This window comes from Labrus mixtus, chromosome 5 (genome assembly GCF_963584025.1).
Source record: "Labrus mixtus chromosome 5, fLabMix1.1, whole genome shotgun sequence".
In the NCBI taxonomy this organism is placed as follows: Eukaryota; Metazoa; Chordata; class Actinopteri; order Labriformes; family Labridae; genus Labrus; species Labrus mixtus.
This window is the reverse complement of record NC_083616.1, coordinates 13394417-13414612: the sequence shown is the minus strand read 5'-3', so window position 1 is coordinate 13414612 and position 20196 is coordinate 13394417. Positions and strand designations below refer to the sequence as shown.

The window sequence follows — 20196 nt, the reverse complement described above, 5'->3', positions numbered from 1 at the left end:
TTTACACATGCACTTTTTCAAAGATTGACTGTATAAGGAAGTGGACATAGACAATGTGACTTCAATAACTGGTCTGTGGACCATGGTTTCAAAGCCTTGACTTGGCATTTTGGCGGCTTACTTTGTTTTTGTTCAAGCCAGGGGTTTCAATATATGGCAGGAAGGTGGATATGGCCAGGTGTCTGTCTTTGTTGAAAGGTTGCTTTAGTATCACCCTTTATTCACACATGGACAACCCTTAAGCAAAGTCTGAGAGAATGCAGGTTTAAGGAACTTACGAAATGGCTTTGTAAAAACTTTGATCTTTGTTCCATGAGTACAAAATGAAGCCACGTTAGAACCATACTCAGTGACACGTAATGTCCATGTGATACAAATGTTTTTAGTTGTGGCCCTGTAGGGGACTGCATCATGGTCACAGAACTAGCTCAGGCCCATAAGGGTTGATTGTTTTAACAAATAAAACATGACTGCTCAATGAAATTGTGAATTTCTCTCAACCACTGAAATCCAAAATTATTATGCCACCAAATTTGTTAAAAAACAGGAAGCAAATGCAGGGTTAGGTGAACCCACCATTTATGTACAGTGCACGGTAGAGCAGCCTTTAAAAGGCCTTTCCTGATCTCTCCACACACGCGCTGCACAGCCCCAACGTCACTCAGAGGCCATGGGGAGGCACAAGGACTTAAGTGCATTAGAATAGAGTAAAATAAACATGATCAGACCTTGCCATCTGCACTGGCATGGCATGGTTGCCTAGCACTGGGCACTGTTTGGATTGTGTGACGTTGATGTGCTGACGTTGTGGTGTGTGTTTATTCCTGTGTGTATGTGGCAGTATGTGCAGATGGCACCAGTCAAATGATGATGGATTCATTTTTTCAGACAATTTTCCAAATAAAGTCAGGACTTGGATCAAATTGTTTCAGTTTATGACAGTGTGTTTGTGTGTATTTATGAGATTGATATTTTCTAAAATCAGATATTATAACAGTTGTAAAATCCTGGGCTGAGGGTTTTGTTTTCATCTCACACCTCTCTTTCACAAATAGAACAGATAATTGTAGATCACTCTTAGTCAAGGGGGTCTGCATTATGATTACAATTTTGAAACTTTTCATTCTCAGTGTGTCCATCTCTCGTACGTGAACACTCCTCTCATTACCTCTATAGCGTGTGGGTGAGAGAGTCTCAAAATAGAGTCCCAGTAATAATAACCGCAACATCCTGGCAACCCATATCATTGTGCTCTGTCAATGAGACGGTTAATAGGGTTAATATGAAAGAGATGAATTAGCATCTGCAGGGCGTGACTTGAATTTAAAATACATAAACATTTCCATCAAACATTGGTATCTGCCTATGTGTGTGTTCGTGTGTGTGTGTGTGTGTGTGTGTGTGTGTGTGTGTCAGTCAGAGAAAGTGCAGGCAAACTGACACTGCAGAGACGTCATACAGAGGTTAACTGGTGCAACAAATTAAAACTTTTTTTTTACAGTGCCATATTCAGCAGCAAAGAAACAAAAGGGAATTTTTAAAGAATATATAAATAAAGGTATTTATTATTAAATCATCAACTTTATCTGTGGTAAAACTAAATGGTAACTGGCTGGTTTCTAATGTTACCAACAGTACCAGAACAGTGGGGCCACTTTTCTGCAGCACCTGCAGTGCTCCAACAGAGGCTCTTCAGTTCAACTTGTGTGCATGTGCCTGGTGTGTTAGTGCATGCGTGTGTGTCTGTGGCTGTGGGGAGGGGAGGTGGAATTGGAGTTCATCGATAAAGGCAGTGTTTGTTCTGAAAAGTTGAGCAAGCCTCAGTCTGTGAAAGTACAGGACAAGGACGAGACATTTTACTGAAACAAAGGTTATCTATTTGAAATGTCAACCTCATTCTTCGAAAGAGTGTGACTTTTATCCTCCAGGAGAGCTGCAGGTCAACAGCATGCTAAGTTGTTAAGTAACCTCTTTAACAGCATGCTTATTAAGTCTACCTTGCACATGGTCTACAGTATGTTCACAGCAGTAACAATATTCTCCATTTGTCATTGGCCCATCATACTCTTTTCCGAGTCTTGATTTTGACAATATCATTGTAGTAAAATGAACGATTCAGAATTGTAAGCTCCTAGTATTCTGAACTGTAAACAAAAAAGATTTGTTAAATTTTGAAACATTTACGCTCAAGCTCCAGCTGCTACTACTTTAAGCATTCTGTATTTTCTATTAAATCCAGAAGTAAACATAGCGTTAAGTGAGATAACAAAAGCTGAGTTTTTTAACACTCACATTTTTCACATCGGAAGAGCTGAACTGCAGGGATGGCCCACTGACCTCTTTACAAAACAAATTCTCCAGCTGTTCTGACACTCAGCATTAATGAGCTTACATCACGAGTGAACACACATTAAACATGTGCCCAAATATACCCACACGTCCACTCATAGACTTTAACAGACTATAACTCATGGAAGAGTGGAAGTGTAGCGGCCCCCGACTCATTTATTAGTTCATCTTATCTTATTTTATTCTCCGGACATCTCAGAATGAGATGTAAAACATCCTTTGAAAAATGTGCATCATGGTGTTTGAGGGAGAAAGGATATAAATGTGAGACTATGATTCTGACTGTTATATTAAACTTTAGTGCATGATTGATCAAAAATATGACGGATTAACTCAACTCTGACTGTTACTTTATCATGGAGGTTGTAGAAGAAGTATAGGAAGACGGAGGAAGAGGGGGAATATTATCAGGAGATACAAAAACGGCAAAGGTTGCATCTACTGATTTACTCCTGTCTTCTAATTCAGTATCTTTTAAAGGGACAGTGCGCAGCTAATTAGCTGAGCCACAATTACTATGAGCTAATTTACATCTGTAGTCCCTGTGCAGGAAACAGAGACATCGTCTCTGTTAATAAATAAAAAAATACACTAAAAACATCTACACAACAATATATAACCACTGTACAACAGCATGTAATTAATCCACAGTGAAATTCACCAATTTAAAAAAAAATAATAATAGGCTAAGGGCACTACACTTTAAAAAACGACATGATACATAACCACTACACAGCAGTCTCAAGTTACTCCACAATGGCATAAATGGTACAATATTAATCCATTAAAAAGCTACACTACAAAAACAGCTGTACCACAACATTAGATATACCTTCAAAGCTACACACCAACAATACCACAATAACACATCATACTACAACTTTATCATGCAGAGGTTATGAAAGTTCATGTGTTTATGTGGGATGAGGACATGATTGACAGGACTGGTACTTTTTACTTAGTACCTGTCTCCACCACTCATCTGGCCTCCTGCCTGCCTGCCAGGATTCAGTAAATGATATGTGATTAAACACAAAGTGGTAAATGGAGCAGATGTACAAACACTGCAATCTGCTCGTTTCTTTTGAGAAAACTGTTAGACCTCCAACGCAGAAACCCAGTGACCCATACACCTGTCCATTAAGGCCAGTCACACTGCATGCCTGTGTGGACAGATAGAGATTAGGGGGGAGGAGACGTTTAGATATAAGAGAAACCAGAAGAAGAGAGAAATAACATTTTCTTCAAGTAGCACTTTCTTTGGCTAATGATTCACCTGTACAGAAAATGTCTCTGACTCTTGTTAACATAACATTTACATTGTATACAAGTGAGTTTTTAAAGGCCTAGACTTTGGGTAAATGCACTTTACCTCTATGTTTTATCAGAGTAATGAATGCATTAGTGACAAAGACTTTAATAGCTCAATAGTATGAAGCCCTACGGATAGTCCTTCAAACCACCTGCTCGCTGATGAGTGTCATAAATCAAATAGACAAGAAGAAGAGAGAAACATGAAAGAAATTAGACAGCATGAATGTAGGAGAGAAAAAGGTGGAAAGAAAATGAAAGAGGAGTAGAGAGGTGGAGGAAGAGAAACAGATGAATATTGAGTTAATGAGATGGGCTCAAGAGTTTGTCTGGGGAAAAACAACAACCAACGGATGTCAGGGCAGAGGTAGCTGTGCTCGTCCCTGTTTCCATGGCAACGTGAGTGTGTGCTGTCGACGTAGTGACGCGGTTCAGTATTACGCCTTGGCTCTTCTGACATGAGCCACACATGCCAATACCCAGCTGAAAGCTCGAACATACGTCTGTAACTATTCATAGCACCCAAGTGACACTAGAGAGCGACACAGGCAGAAGACCTAAACCAGGTGTCCATTGATCCAGCACTGTATGAAGACCCCATCAGTCAACACAAAAGAAATACACAAATCCTGGATTTCTTGAGCTCTCTAGGCATGCATACAGTATGTCATTCAAGTTATAGGAGAAGTAATCTACACACACCTGATGGGGTCATGAGAGGTCAAGTCGAATTTGATGTCAATTCAGGTACAACAGCCAGGTCTGTTGAACCAAAATAAGACAAAAAGCATGGCAAACTTATAATAAAAATGACATAATTACTTGATAAAGAAAACATATTCCATTCCAGTAAATGTGGCGTAAAATGACTCCAACCAAGTACCATCTGGAGATACAGAAGGTAAGGAGGTATTACAGAGTTTACGGGGATGTTTTTTTCTTCTTCCAAATTTACAATTCCTGGAGAGTCATAATGAGGACTTGTCTTTGAGTAATATGTACTATGGGACTCCAGTGACCAACAATTTGTGGCTAAGTAGAATCCTGGTGCTAGAGATGATTGTCTTTTCTCTTTCTCTGACTCACAGCCTTTACTTGTTAATTTCAGTCATACCCTGCTTATAATCGGGGAGGTTATAGGGAAACTACACTAAATGCGTCAGTTTTCTGCTTTCTTTTCTTGTCAAACTTACATTTCATTTAAGTGCACAACATGTCACATTCAGGAGCAATATGTAACTCTAACACGTAGCGTTTAAAACTGGTGCTGCTGTCCAAATTCAAAACACTGGAGAGAGCTGTCTCCCCCTGCCCCCTCCTCCCTAGAATCAATGCACATAGGGATTGCCATGTGGCGGACACGGAAGCTTCAGTGTTTAGCCAGCTCTGCATCAGTCTTGAAACTTTTCTGGGTTCTATCCATATTTCAAAAGCGAATCCAATATTAATCCTAGTTTTAGCACGTTTCTGGTCGTAGAGCCTATTAGAAAAATGCCAAGGCTTTTTAGGTCGGATAGAATCAGTTTTATCTGGACAAGTTTGCTCACTTCATTTGTTGCAACACCTGTTGGTTTGCCGTTTACATGGCAAACCGAGAGGCGTCCAAAACAGCTGTGTGTGTGTGTGTGTGTGTGTGTGTGTGTGTGTGTGTGTGTGTGTGTGTGTGTGTGTGTATGTGTTTGTGTCTTAAAACTGCCTTCCTTCTAAATCTTTCCATGTAAAAGCAGAATACATCACTTTATAATTTAAAAAAAAAGTTTTCTATTTTGCTCAATTACAAAATATATTGACACAAATAAAAAAAAGATATTATACAGTGCAGGAAGAGGCAGTACACTGCACTGTACTGTAAATAAATTAGAATGAATACATGATTATTTTCACTTCTTTAGTTTGTTCATATTTGTGGTATTCAATATCATAAATACAATATCTTAACAAACCAGAGCAGTCTGATGCTGTGAATCATATCAGTTGTAAAATCTCATTACATGATTGTTCACGAATCAATAAGTGTGCTGAATTGAACACTCCTGCATATGATGCTAGTTCACCTTCACAGCACCCTGCCCTGTACGTGTTCCATTTGGCAGGAGGGCTGGAAATACCAAGTCAGTGCCTCCTTTGTGAGCGATCGTTCAAGCTCAATTGGTACTTCTGTAACACTGCTTTGTCAGAGAGATCAGGCAGAAGAATAACAGACACTCGGAGGCAAAGACAGGCCCATTGTGGCTGCCCGGTACACAAAGTGAGATGACATTGTGGTCATTCGGTGGCTGGTGTCAAAGGCCATTGTGGCTCCTGACATGCCACAGCGGACTTACAGAGTTGCTGAGTGAAATCGATCTGAGAGGGACAAAGATCACTGTTTTGTGTAGCCGTGCATCAGTGTGTGAGTTTTGTATTGTTTGTTTATATGTGTGTGGTAAGCGCTGTGTGCTGTTTGTTTGTTGAAATTTAGCCAACGCAGGCCTTTCACACCGTTGGGATCAGCAGTTTGCCCCCTCAGGAGAGAGAGAGAGAGACAGACAGAGAGAGGTGAACATGTGGAAGCCCCCCATTATGCCCCTTTTGTGCCCATGTGGCTGCATCAATAGTGCTATAACAGAAGCTTCTGGAAATGTAAAAGTGCTGCATAAGACACTTTGAGATAAAGGTTTAGTACACCTGTCTGCAACAGGAAGATGAAAGGGGATAATGAGCCTAAAAGAGAAGCTGTGTGACCTTTTATCTATATCAGCAGAACTTAGATAGCATCATATGTGGAATGGAAATAAAGTATGTTTTTATTTAATGTTTACAAGAGCAGTTTATCCATAAAACATCCCCACAATACAGTGTGTTTGTATCAGTGTGATGAATCCTTAGTCTGCCGGCCACAGTCCGAGCTTGGTTGCCTAGGACTTGCATGCATGCTGAGGTAGGAGCAAGTCCAGGCAGGTCTCTCTGTTCCCTCCACAGGACAATGGCTTCTTCAGATGCTTGGCTGAGCAGGAGTCTGAAAGACGCTGTGAGAGAGAAGAGGCCTCTCACATCCCCTCTGTTTTCTGACATTTACGCTTCTGCCAAGTTCAAAGTGCAAACACAGAATGGGATTTTTTTCTTAGAAATGCTTAGTGCTTTTCTGACAGCATCAACCAATTAGTAGGCTTAATAATTAAGAATAATAATAAGGACGTTTATCATGGCTTGTTTCTAAGTGTGTTTAAAGGCTTTATATATATATTTTTTTTTGATCCAGCAGATGAGCACCATCTGCTGGATGGAGCACCAGCATGAAACCAAAACAACTTGCGGTGCATTGTTGTGTTAGCATGCTAATGCTAGCGCAGTTAAGCAGTGAGTACAGTATGTTATTTTTCTTTTCTCTAGTCCCTCAATTAAACAACTTTTATTCGCGAGGGGAGGAGTCAGCCGCCGTCCTGGCGATGTAAACAAACTGAAGATAGGACTCTGAAAACTCTGAAAACATCACAGACAGCGGGACTCGGGTGTTACACCCATTGTAGACAGTCATTACTCACAGAGTTATTTTCAGAGGATATACTTGATTTCTATTACAATTAAGTGTGAAAAATCGCATATAAAGCCTTTAATGCTTTTATGATTTGACTAGATATCCACAACAGACTTCAGCACAAACCCTGAAAACACCAACAGTCTCAAGGCCTCACATAAGGTGAGGCCTGTTGACAAGTAGTGAATATTTCCCTCATGAAAAAAGGGGCCCAAACAACAGAATTAGTTGCTCTCTTGATATCATTTTCATGATACCAAGTTCAGTCGTAGCCACCTCAATTGCAGTTATGATGGATTTAGAATAAAGACAGTTGCATGTTTGCATTATGGTCATTGGGAAATAACTGGATGTCTTGATGCAAGCAAAATCCCCTGGATTGGAGAAGAATATAGGACAGCTCAATATGCTCAAGCTATGTTTGTGTTGATGCCGTAAAGTCAATTGTTTCAGAATAGATTCTGTCGATCTACTTGGCATTTCCTTGGTATCAGTGTCTGAAGAATCTGATCAGTTAATTGGAATACGCTCAAAATTATTATTTTCCTTTTGATTTGCAAAAAAATCAAAAATATATACAGTATGTATTAACATTTACAAGACTTAATAACACAGACTGGGCACACACATAGCACAGGATTTACATGATAAAAAACTTTGTAAACAATGGCTGGATGCAGCATCCGCCCTGGGTGTTGTCGCACTGTACTACACAATAGTGTTTTTCCAGATTTAAATATCCACCTAAATAGTTTCAAAATGAATTGGGCAGGGAAAAACACCATTGTCTTTATAAAAACAAAGGTTATTAAATACTTTGATTTAAATGCTTATGTGGGTGGTGTAACGTCATGCAAAGTTGCAGAAACAGGCAGGTTCAGCAGGTGGACATGATGACTCAGCAGTTTGATCCACTATTCAAGGAGGAGCAACTTTGAAGCTGTTGAGGAGGTAGCCGAATGAACATCCCTCCTGAGGTGCTCTTGAGCAAGGACTATCAACTTCCAAGTTCCATCATCAAATTAAATCAGCGTAAGTTAATTTCTAGAAAAATACATATAAAATATACATATCTTAATAAATAGGCTACATAAAAAAAGAACAGACATAATAATAATAATTCTCGTGCCATTGGGTATCTTAGTGCTTTGCAAGGTACATGTTTAAAAATGTAGACCAGTCTTTAGGATATTGAATCAGTAATCTGTTGTACATAGCAGCCCCCCTCTTTTTGTGTAAAAAAAATAACCTTGTGTGTGAAACACTTCCTGTAAAAGGCTCCTTTTTTTCCTGTTTTAACAGGTTCCCACTTGCTTGGAAAAATAGCCTATGAAAAAATTAAGTATTTTTTATTCGTGTTGTCAGAAAAATTGTCGTAAACAACAAAATAATTTCGCTGAACTATATTTTCACAATATGCCAAGCACAAATACAATGCATTTGAGTGTCTGAGTATTACGCTCTGTATCCCTAAAGTCATACGATGGATATGTCAGTGCACACTGTCCGGCCTGGAGGCTGGCACAGTCTCCACTTTATGAATGGATGGGTGTGGTACTGCTGCCTATGTCGTCACTGCGCTCGCGGACAGACGCTAGCGTGCTGTGGGTGAAGGCTGGTCTACAGTGAGGCATATCTGGGCTCCGCCACCGCTTGGGAGAGACAACGAGACAGGGAGAGGGGAGGAGAGGAGAGAAAGAGAGAGAGAGAGACAGACAGCGGAGGCAGCCCACTCCCCAGCGAGGACTTAACTTCTGGCGACAATTTGGTGAGACAGAGGGGGGCTGAATAGAAACAAAAGGCAAACAGACTTTTACTTTGAAATGTGCCAATAGTATTTCTCATGTGACTATAGACTTATCAGATCAAATGAAAATTATTAGAGATGATATAAGATGGCATCAGAAGACAGATGTGATGGGGACGAGCTGATCAAAATTCGGGGAATAATCCCTCATGCTTCCGTGTCAGTCATTATTTAAGAAAGAAAAAAGTCTAATCCAGCAATTTCGAGACGCATTGGTGTGTAAGAAAAACAAACAGACAGACAAAAGAAAGTGGAGGCAAAGGTCCCCCTCCTCAATGTGCTCCCTCCTTGTAGGTGTGACAGAAACAACAAAGGGACGTGGAAAAAACTCGCATCAGGACCACAGCCCAGACGGATCTGCAGAGCACAATAGCTGCAAACAAGAGCATGTCTGCAGGTTTTGCAAAATGCAGCAGTCTTCATGTAATTACATTCCTTCTGGCGTCTCTCAGCTACAACAGTCGGGAGTGTTTTTCTTCTGTCACTTCTGGCAGATATTCACCAAACACATGCGCTTAGAAAGCAAGCCGATAATTTGATCGCGTTCAAGTCCGGACTGAAACGGAGCAAGTGTTTTTTTTTAAAATATATAAGTTATGATTAAATGTTGTCATCCAGACCAGAGGAATGCTCTGAAGTGATCGCATGTGTGTTTGTGCCTTGCAGTTTAATGGGGAGAAGCAGTAGACGAGCGCTGCTGCCCAGAATAAACTGAAGAGAGAAAAGAAGCGGAGAGAGAGAGAGGGGAGAGAGAGAGGGGAGAGAGAGAGAGAGAAAGAGAGAGCGAGAGCGAGAGAGGTGTGAACTGAAAGTGGACGTCGAGCCGAAAGAGACCTGAACTGATTCCAGAGGTGAAAGTCTTTAAAGGTAGGAGGATTTTTTTTTTACACATAGCCTACTCTGTTTTTCTAATGATGTAAACAGTATACTACTCGCAACAGCACGCGCTATACAAAGCAGACCACATGTGGATAGACAGGCGAGGGGTTGCATAACGGTTCACTAAGTTTCTGTTGTGCTCAGTTTTGGACTTGCGGACGAGACTGACGTCCAACTTGAGCCATCTGGTTTCCAAATTCTGTTTACAGTAACCAAAGTGACGCTTTTTCGCGGATGTAAACTGAGACTTCTTAAGGCATCTTCTTCCCCAACTCTTCTTCAGCTGCCACTTGTCTGCATCGATGTCTGCAAACCCTCAAAGAAATATAGAACGGCGTTCATGTCATCCTAAGTTAATTGTCTACAGCAAATATTACGACCTGTGTAGAAACAGTGATGTTTATTAAACTCAACAAGGGCGTGTCACTTTACACCAACTCAGAAAGTCTGGGAATTGCCTATTGTTAAATTCTGGTAGCGTCTGCCTTAAAGGAGCATAGTTTCCCTTTATTTTGGAAGTAAAAATGATTTCTATTTATTTTCTGCGGTTCTTGTTAGTAATTTAATAGGGAGAGTTATTAAGTTTAAAATATTGCAAAAAAAAAAAGAGTAGACTTTAAGAGCTATTATACAATATTACTTGACTTTTAGCCCGTACAAAATATAAAAAGGATGAAAATGTCTACTTAAAAACCTGTCCCCGACTGCATATTTTCTAGTAGAATACATAGGCTATAGGCTACGGTATGCACTTAATATGATACTGGATATTTAAAAATGAAAGAACAATGTCAAATTACTAACATTACAACAAACTTAACATCAAGCTTTTCTTCAAATATTCAACTCTGGGTTTTAAAAAAAAAAAAAAAAAAGCTGCAAATGTCTTGTCATTGCCCAGGTCTGCTTTAAACTACTTGAATCAGGTTCTCTTCGGTGATACAATAATCAACCAGTGAGTCGGTATGTGCTTTTCAAAAGTCTAGTGTACTTGGCCTAGTTAAACATAGACTCAGATATCTCCACCACCTGCAGCTGGGATGAGAGAGTCCATCTTGAGAACATAGCTGAAGAGTTGAGTCACTGTACACTGAAGCACACAAAGGCTGAAACATCCAAGGAAACATAAAAATGCCACCCTGATATCAGTTACACAACAATGACACCCAGTTTTCATTTTATTTTCAATTTTTTTGATCCAGTGTCTTCATTTTTCCCCTTTTGCTGTTAGCCAGAGAACAGATGGTGGGTGTTGGGGGAGGGTCTGATGGAGCTGACATCAGTTCCTCCGCTCGATCCCACTCCTCTGTGTTTTTTTCACAACTGTGGAATTTGAACCGTTCTTTCTTTGGGGTGAGGCTCGTCGCTCTGTCTGAGTAGGTTGAATTGAGAGAAGACTGAGTGTGTGTGTGTGTGTGTGTTTGTTTGTGTGTGTGCGTGTGTGTGTGTGTGTGTGTGTGTGTGTGTGTGTGTGTGTGCAAGTGTCTGTGTGGGTAACTGGGGCTTTCCAGTAGGATTGCACACCAAACATTCCTGGCTGCTGGAAGGCTGACTAGTGGGCCAAGTCCACACAGCTGGGAGTCATATAAGAAGCTGGGTCTTTGTTTGGGTCAAGCAACATTGCACACACTCACATTAGGTCACATGCACACACATGCTGACAGACAGAAACTAACACATAATAGAGTTTGCATGGAGACCACACCCCCTTTGAACTGGATCTAGACGTATTGTTAATATGTGCATGCAAGGATGAAGAGTTCTAATTATTCAAGTGCTAAAGCATTCCTCGTAGAAAATGCTTGCACACACATACACATACATGCACGCTAACACAGGCATTCACACAGAGTAAAAAAACAACAACTAACAGAGACTCACAGTTAGCGTACAACAGTGTTGTCTTCTCTTACCAGCACCACATGATGTTTGTCCTCTTAAGTAGGTTTTGGATGGAGAGAAAGCATAGTTGGGGGGAGTGAGTGAGAGAGAGAGAGAGAGAGAGAGAGAGAGAGAGAGAGAGAGAGAGAGAGAGAGACACAGAAAGAAGTGGGTGATTGTGCTGGTGATGGCAACTGTACAGTTTGTTTCTTTCTTATTGGCTGCCTCTTTGCTTGTTTTTTTTAAACAGGGTGTCAGTGAGCAAAGAGAGTGTGTGCAGAGCGAGACTGTCAGGGGAAAGTTTAAGAGAAGAGAAGAGAGAGGGAGAAGAGAAAAACAGAGGAGTATCACGTTTGAAAATGAAAAAAAGAAATTAAGCTATGGAGAGTGGAAGGAAATGGAGGAAAAAGGAGTGCGGAAAGAGGGACACAGAGGGGTCGCTGGCTGCGAGTAAATTAGGATAGAGCAGGCCGAGGGAAAGGGAGAGCTGTAGAGAGGGAGCAGATGTCAGGCGCTAGATTGCATTTGACTGTAAACATGTTAAATCAGAAGGGAAAAACACATTGCTTGAACCATCTTTCACTTTGCATTTTTTCCCCTGCTTCCTCTTTAAAGTTTGAACAGGAAAATTTAAAGTGTTATATTCTGCTCTTAATGTACTCACAAGACACAGAATATCTGTTTCTACCCAACCGGGTATTCAAGTTTAATGAAACTCTTCACACAGGTACATTCAACCGGACTGTGACATGCAGCTCTCCCTCTGTGTTACACCCTAAAACGTCCGTGTTGCTTCTTACATCAGAACAATAGTTCCTATTGTTACATCCTTTCTCTTTTGAACATTTGGATTTTTCACATACTGTGTGTCATACATATACAACTCAACAGTTCAACTTTTAACTGTTTAAATTTCTTTGGCAGCAATAATATATGTACTGAAGTAACGTAAAGTTACCTCTTTCAAGTTAACATACATGAATCTAAAGTATGTTTTAACAGTTTTCTAAACTAAGGCATCGTACGGATTATCATTTATTTTCTGAACCTAACACAAATTTGTTTAAGCTTTTCCTTATCCAAACCTATCAACATTTCTAAAACTTTAGTGCATTAATCTCATAACATTGCAAGAAATGCAGAAACTTAGCATAACATTACATCAACTTAAGTGCATTTATTTCTCTCACTTCCCCCTTTTTTTTTTTTGTTTCCCTTTGGCTATGTAATAAAGTCTTTGTAGCGTTGTGGTTTCACAACTGTGCGACCAGATCTAGTAGTGACTGGTGTGTTGCCAGGTTCATTGTCTGCGGATCCTTCAGAGACGGTGTGGGGAGGATTGGTCTCTGAGTGACAGGGGTCAACAGTATCCTTGTCAATGAGATCATCCAGGTTTGTCCCTTGAGCGCATCTCAGGTGTCTCCTATTTCTCCTTACAACACCACCTGAGTCCAACTGGACCTCATAGGATCTCGCATCAATCTGTCTTTGTATCCTGCCTGCTCTCCAGACAGTGTGGGGGTTAAGTGGCTGTATTCTCACTAAGTCCCCTGTCTCAAGCGTTTCTAGATCTCTGGCTGACCTGTTATAGTAGGCAAATTGGCGACGTTGTTTGTTTTTCAGGTCCTGATGTGCCCATGTGATTTTTGGCTTAAGAAGACTTGGTTTTGTGGGAAGAAGTGTTCTGGTGTGGCGATTGAGTAATCTCTGTGCTGGACTGGTGTCCAGGCCCTGCGATGGTGTGTTGCGATGGTCAAGATAGGGGTCCTGACCAGCAGCTTTGGCTTTGAGCATTAGTTTCTTAGCAGTCTTCACAGCTGACTCAGCCTTGCCGTTGCTCTGAGGGTAGCCAGGTGAACTTATGTTGAAATTCCCACAGCTTGCTGAATCTCTGGAACTCAAGTGAAGAGAATTGTGGTCCGTTATCTGAAATGACAATATCTGGGATACCTTGACGGGCAAAATGGGCTTTTAGTTTCTTTATCACTGTTGTAGACTTTGTATCAGACTGATAGTCTATTTCCCAAAAGTTTGAATAATAATCCACTGTGATAAGGTAGTCCTTATTGTCAAATGAAAACAGATCTGTGCCCACCTTTGCCCATGGGTCTGCTCGGGATGTCATGCGGGAGTAGAGTCTCTGTTTGGTGTTTGACATCCACTGACCTGCAGATATCACACTTGGCCTGGTCACCTGGGTTTTGATGTGATCGTTCATGCCCTGCCAGTAGATACACTCTCTGGCCCGACGTAGGCATCCTTCAACAACAAGATGAGAGGAGTGTAGACGGTGGATGATGTCTCTTCTCAGTGTGTCAGGTATAACAGCACGTTCACCTCTAAACACTATACCCCCTTGATAGCTCAGCTCCCCCTGAAATGAAAAGTATGGCCTGATTTCACACGGCATTTGTTTTTTGTCATTTGGCCATCCTTTCAGCATCATTGTGATGAGGGTCTGGAGTGTCTTATCCTGTTTCGTTGCAGTGCGTATTGCACTGAGCCTGTCTTCCGAAATAGGTAAATGTTGTACCATGTTCACAGTCTCTATTTCAGCTTCTACTGAACCATAGGATGAACATTCAGCAAGGTAAGCTCTACTCAGGGTGTCTGCTAGCAGCATTTCTTTTCCTGGTACATATACCACATCTAAATCATACTTCTGAATGCGCAGCATCATTCTCTGAAGTCTTTTGGGTGCGCTGAGAAGTGGTTTTGTCACAATGGTCTCTAATGGTTTATGATCACTTTGTACAGTTACTTTGCGACCATAGGTGTACCGGTGGAACTTTTCCATGCTGAAAACCATTGCTAGAAATTCTTTCTCTATTTGAGCATAACCTCGCTCTGTTGGTGTGAGTGCTCTGCTTGCGAATGTGACAGGCTTGCCCTTCTGCATGAGTGCTGCACCCAAACCTGTGTCTGAGGCATCGCACTGTACCGTCAGTTCTTCCTCTGGGCTGTAGTACTTCAGCACAGGAGCATTTGCAATGGTCTCTTTCAGTTTGAGAAAAGCTTCCTTGTGTTGTTCTGTCCAGTTCCACTCACAGTCTTTGTGTGTCAGCTGTCTCAGCACCTCACACTGGTCAGAGAGGTGTGGGCAGAACTTGGCAAGGTAGTTTACCATGGTTTTGGCATCTGTTTGATGGCACGCACCTTTTCTGGATCTATCTTTAGTCCATCCGCTGTCAGGAGATGTCCCATGTATGCAGCCTCCTTTTGTCTCAGTTTAAACTTGTCCGCATTTAGTTTGATGTTCTTTTGTTTGCACCTGTCCAGAAACAGTCTCAGTTTTTTATCATGGTCAGCCTCTGCCGCTTCCTGTGTCTCACCTTGACCTGTGATCAACACGTCATCAGCAATGATGTACAGACCAGGGAGGTCTTCCAGGGCTTGTGTGAGCGTTCTCTGAAAGATTTCAGGAGCTGTACTTATTCCCATCGGCATCCTCAGCCATCTATAACGTCCAAAAGGTGTTGCAAACGTGGTCAGGTAACTGGACTGCTCCTCAAACTTGACATGCCAGAAACCACTCTTGACATCACAAACTGTAAAAACTTTAGCTTTCGACAGATCTGGAAGAATATCCTCGATGGTTTGTAATGGAAAGTGACTGCGTCTTAACGCCTCGTTTAGTGGTCTTGGATCGATGCATACTCCAGGTTTCCCATTCTGCTTTTGTACCACCACCATTCCACTGATCCAGTCTGTGCTGCACTCAACAGGAGTAATGATGTCCCTGCATTGCAAATCCTGCAGTTTCTCTTTCAGTGGCTTCATCATGGCGACAGGGACGCGTCTCTTTGGCAGCTGCACAGGCTTTACAGTGCTGTCAGTCTCTATTTTGTATTCTCCCTCAAGACAGCCGTCTCCAGTGAACACCTCAGCATACTCTGCTTTAATTTGTTACAATGACCACTGTCCAGTGTTGGGTTTCTCCGAAGTGACAATGCTGTCTAACTGCACCTTTATCAGTTTCATGGCCTCGCTGGCTTTTTTTGCCAAGTAGTGGCCTAATTCTAGCTGATACAGCTTCTGGTTTCTCGGGTTGCTTATCTTTACTTTGCATTTCCCGAGTGGATTCAGTTTACTTTTGTTGTACATTAATAAAACAGTCTTTGATGGTTCCAGTTTTGTGTCAGGATTAAGCAGGTCGATTGGGATCACATTGCAACTTGCACCACAGTCAATCTGGAATTTTATCATGCTATTGTCAAGAAGCGTGCCAGCAAAGAGCTGAGTATCATCTACTTTGCTAGTATCCACAGCATTTACACTGTCAGTCCCTGCTATAGTAACACAAAGAATGTCCTCATATTCGTCACTCTCACATTCTGCTACATTGTGTATAGATTTCTTCTTTCTTTCTGTGTGTGCTCTACATGTGGCTGCAAAGTGGTTCTCTCTGCCACATTTTTTGCACTTCTGACCATATGCTGTGCATTTCTATGGAAACTTTGTTAACCAGAAAATGTGCTCAGGGGTGAAGAAAAAGTTTTAACTTCCCTGAGCCAAACCCAAAACTAAAACCACATGTGAAACTCTTAAACATCTGTTCGAACTTCCTCTCGTGGTTATCCACTGCGCTGTGTCGCAAGCACACACACTCTCTGTTTTACTGTATGTGTTTTTGAGAGTGAGTTTGTGTAGCTTGATAGGCCTCTTCAGCTGGTTTGCATTAAAGTAAGTGAACAAATATCATTATTTATTATTCATTATTTGTGCTAAAAAAGATACTAATTTGAATCCAAACATTTGCGGCTGAAGCATTTGTTTTTAAATACCACATGTTATACATGTCTATACCACATGATTTCCTGTATGTGGTAAAACACACCTTTCCAACTCCAGACAGCCTATGTATGTGTGAAGGAATGAGCGGTGTGTGTACCAGTGTGTATGTGTTGACAGACTTGGATAAGAAGGTGTTGTGTCGCCAGCGAGGACAGCACAGGCCAAAGCAGGGCAGGAGGACGAGAGGAGATAAAAGAGTCAGTTCATTTCAGGGAGGGTGCTTTTGTCCGATCGTGGCTGCTCAGACAGCTGCGAGCAGGTCTTAGGCCAGGGTCTGACAGGCCTCTGGGTCCAGAGATACAGGGTGGCTTCACTGATAGGGAAGTTTGCTACACAATCTCACTGTCGACAGTGTGTGGTGTAAGAGTCCTTGGTCAAAGGTTTTATGAATTCTTTAATTTTTTTTGTAGTCAACACTTTCAGATTATTAATAATTAACAGAACTACAACATTTTGTACCAGTCTATCCAAATAGTTTCTTAATTCCATCTCAAAACTGAACTTTAGTGGTTGTTTCTGGCACTATGCGCCACTTATCTCCCTCAGGTTAAGTGTCACTTTCTGTCTCTTTGACAACATCACCTGTAAGACTTTCTGCCTAGTCACATATTCTACATTGTACGACTTCAGAATGATAGATCACTACAGAAACAAAATAGGACAGGGTCAGGGTCGGAGTCGGGTTCAGCATTCCAGCTGAACTGGAGCAAGGCAGTTCTTATCAATAAAGTCTGGTGTGCAGATAATAAAAAAAATATAGGACCTTCAAGGGGTCTCAGGTTGTATACACCCAAATGTACACACACTTCCAATTATGGAACATAAACATTTCTGTTGTATTCATTCCTTATACCACACAGACATCTGAATATTTCTGTATATAGCTCTGCTTAATTTCAACAAATCTTTCATTTGGAGACCATATTTGTGTGTGCCTGCATGTTTGTATGTCTTCATGTGTGTTCAGAAAGAGACAGCATATTATGCCGCAGACACCAAGAGGCACAGCTTGGTTGCTTGGCTGAAGCTCCTCTCTATTTATGTTCCTGTTTTTGTGTGTGCTTCCGAGTGTCATGGTGGTATGGATGTATCACTGCAACAAATATATCTTCCTGTGTATCTACGTGTGATTATGCACGCATATTTTCGTATGTGTACAACCGTGTATGCAATTTGATGCCGGGTGTCTCTTTCTTTAGCATCAGCACCTCTCATTTGTGGCAGAAAGCCGATCCCCTTGGGTGAATTGGCTCCAAAGTCATATGACTGAGGGTATGCCAACAAGGTATTTGAGTGTGCGTGTGCCGCAATCACAGATTGCATTTCATGCGTTAGTTCTCTGAGGGTTTTATAAAGATAGATCTGTGTGACTCTTTTTGTGTGGTTTGACTATGGTTTAATGGGTGTGGCTTTTCTTATAGCCGTTACAGGACTTAAAAGGCGGACCTACAGACTTATTTCTCCCCATGTCTGTTTGGGAGCAAACAGCCCCATATGTCTGGCTTCTGTGTTGTTCACACACACAGAGTGAAGAAGTCAGGCGTCTCTCATTTTTAACGCCTGCAAGTCTTGGCTGTCTTCTTTATCTTCCTGTTTGTTTTCATATCTTGCCTGTATGTCTATCCACCTGCTTTCTGAAATAAATCCTACCCCATCAAACACAATAATCAGCGGCTCTGGCTTAATTAACGATAAAGATTAAAAAAAAAACAATTAGCATCTTCAGCAACATCAGGGATTGGGTTTACTTGAGTGAGACAGGGTGAGGTACTACTGTATGCTTAACGTCATGACGGCATGTAATTATAGCACTAATAGGCACTGATTAATGTTTTTTTTAATGGTACAGTTATTTAAATCCCATCATACTTTGCTGTCTAACAACCCTCCCTTTTGCACGTCCCCCGCCCTAACAGCATCACAGAGATGCCTCCAAAAATCTTCCATCACACCCAACATCAGTAACACACAAAACACTTAGATTCAGACACAGTGACTCACAGAGAGAAGCTATTATGAAGTTGATGCACACCTTTAAATAGATATAAACACATCGCCACATAAGCATGTACCCTGCCTGGCTGTGTGTCCCTGTCTCCTCTCCAGTTAAAGCTGCAGGCTTTAAACTAATCTGTAGTGAGAGAAACACCCAAGGGTGCCATTCCTGCTAATCAGGGTCAGACCAGTTTCATTGGTGGCCAAAGCACTCAAGAAACCACAGGATTTTAACTTGTAATTGTGTTAGTGTGTGAGCTCGTGTGATTGTACACACCCACAGTTTGAGGTGTTTCCCTTCAGGTCTATTTTTACATACATGCATTGTTGTCTACATTACTCTAATTGCCTGCATGCCATTTGATTGAGATTTTTGCAGTTTCAGGAGGCTGATGCAACCAGACTGACACTTCCTCACACTGTCTCTCTGTCTCTCTGACTCTCTCTCACACACTCACACACACACACACACGTATGCACACACACACACACACACACACACACACACACACACACACACACACACACACACACACACACACACACACACACACACACACACACGTATGCACACGCACACACATACCAGAGGGGATGAATCAGATTTGATAACTGATGGTAGCCAGTTTGCAGATGAGAGCTCTGTCATCATCATCTCAGTCAGTGTTTGTCTGACTCCAGACTCTGTGGTTTGCTGCCTCATTAAAATCTGAAATTGACTTACTATAAATCATGTGGTCTGTTTAACATGTTTCAGCTTGGATCTGATTCCAGTAAACGCACAATCAGGAGACTATAAATGAATCAAAGGACTTTTTTTTAAAGCTCCATTTATTGGGCTTTCAACATAACCAGTATTTCAACAATGATTACACTTATAAATGTCATGCAGGGATGTGAGAGTGCACATAAAAACCAACAATACAACATAGCAGGGTATGGCCAACATATGTTTATAAAAATATTCAAGCAAAAGAAGTTATCAAAAAGGAAGCAGAAAGACAGACCAATATACCAAAATAAAACAAACAATTAAGAAATAAAATAGTATTTCAATCAATTTGTTTACAGGACAGCTAGATCAGATGATACAGTCCAGGACATTCTAAATACCGTATGGATACCTGACCGAATCTGTTACTGGAAATACAATGTCCTCTCCTCATTAAAACAATGTTAATCAAAGGGACTTAAAATGGAACTGAAAAGTCATGCTTGTATAGTGTGTTTTTCTTATCTTTAAGGATTGAGAATGATGGGGAGGATTCAGAGTAAGCATGTGGTTAACATATAAAGAAACCCTCATTTTCTAAATACAATCAATGCAATATATGGGCAACACACTTTGTAAGATTTTGCAAGCCACATCTTCCATCTTCATCTACCTCATAAAAAGCCATTAAGCAAATCAACTGAGGTCATCTGAGGACAGACGATTTCTAAATTGTCCCACAGTCTGGCCGTGTAATAATTTCCCTCTTTGTTTATCTCTCAGTGCCTCTCGTAAAAATGTATCCCTCTCTCTCCAACATTAATATTTAATCAATTTCATCAATATCATTCCTATTTGAAATCTTGTGCTACTTAATACTGATGCATATCTCTACAGAGGTAGAGCTATGCTGAAATATTGACTTCCTGAAAGATGTTATACTCCATTATG

General features: G+C 41.1%; 1 protein-coding gene across 2 annotated transcripts in view; it reads left to right on the top strand.

Moving 5' to 3' along the window:
• Positions 1 to 8785: 8785 nt before the first annotated feature.
• Positions 8786 to 20196, top strand: part of rhobtb4 (Rho related BTB domain containing 4) — a 44731-nt gene continuing 33320 nt past the window's right edge. The window contains exons 1-2 of one of the 2 annotated variants that reach the window (XM_061037930.1): positions 8786 to 8945; positions 9651 to 9851. The gene's annotated coding sequence lies outside the window, so the exon portion shown is untranslated. Of the gene's footprint in view, positions 8946 to 9047; positions 9408 to 9650; positions 9852 to 20196 lie in introns of those variants that run through there. The other variant, XM_061037931.1, reaches the window with a different exon arrangement.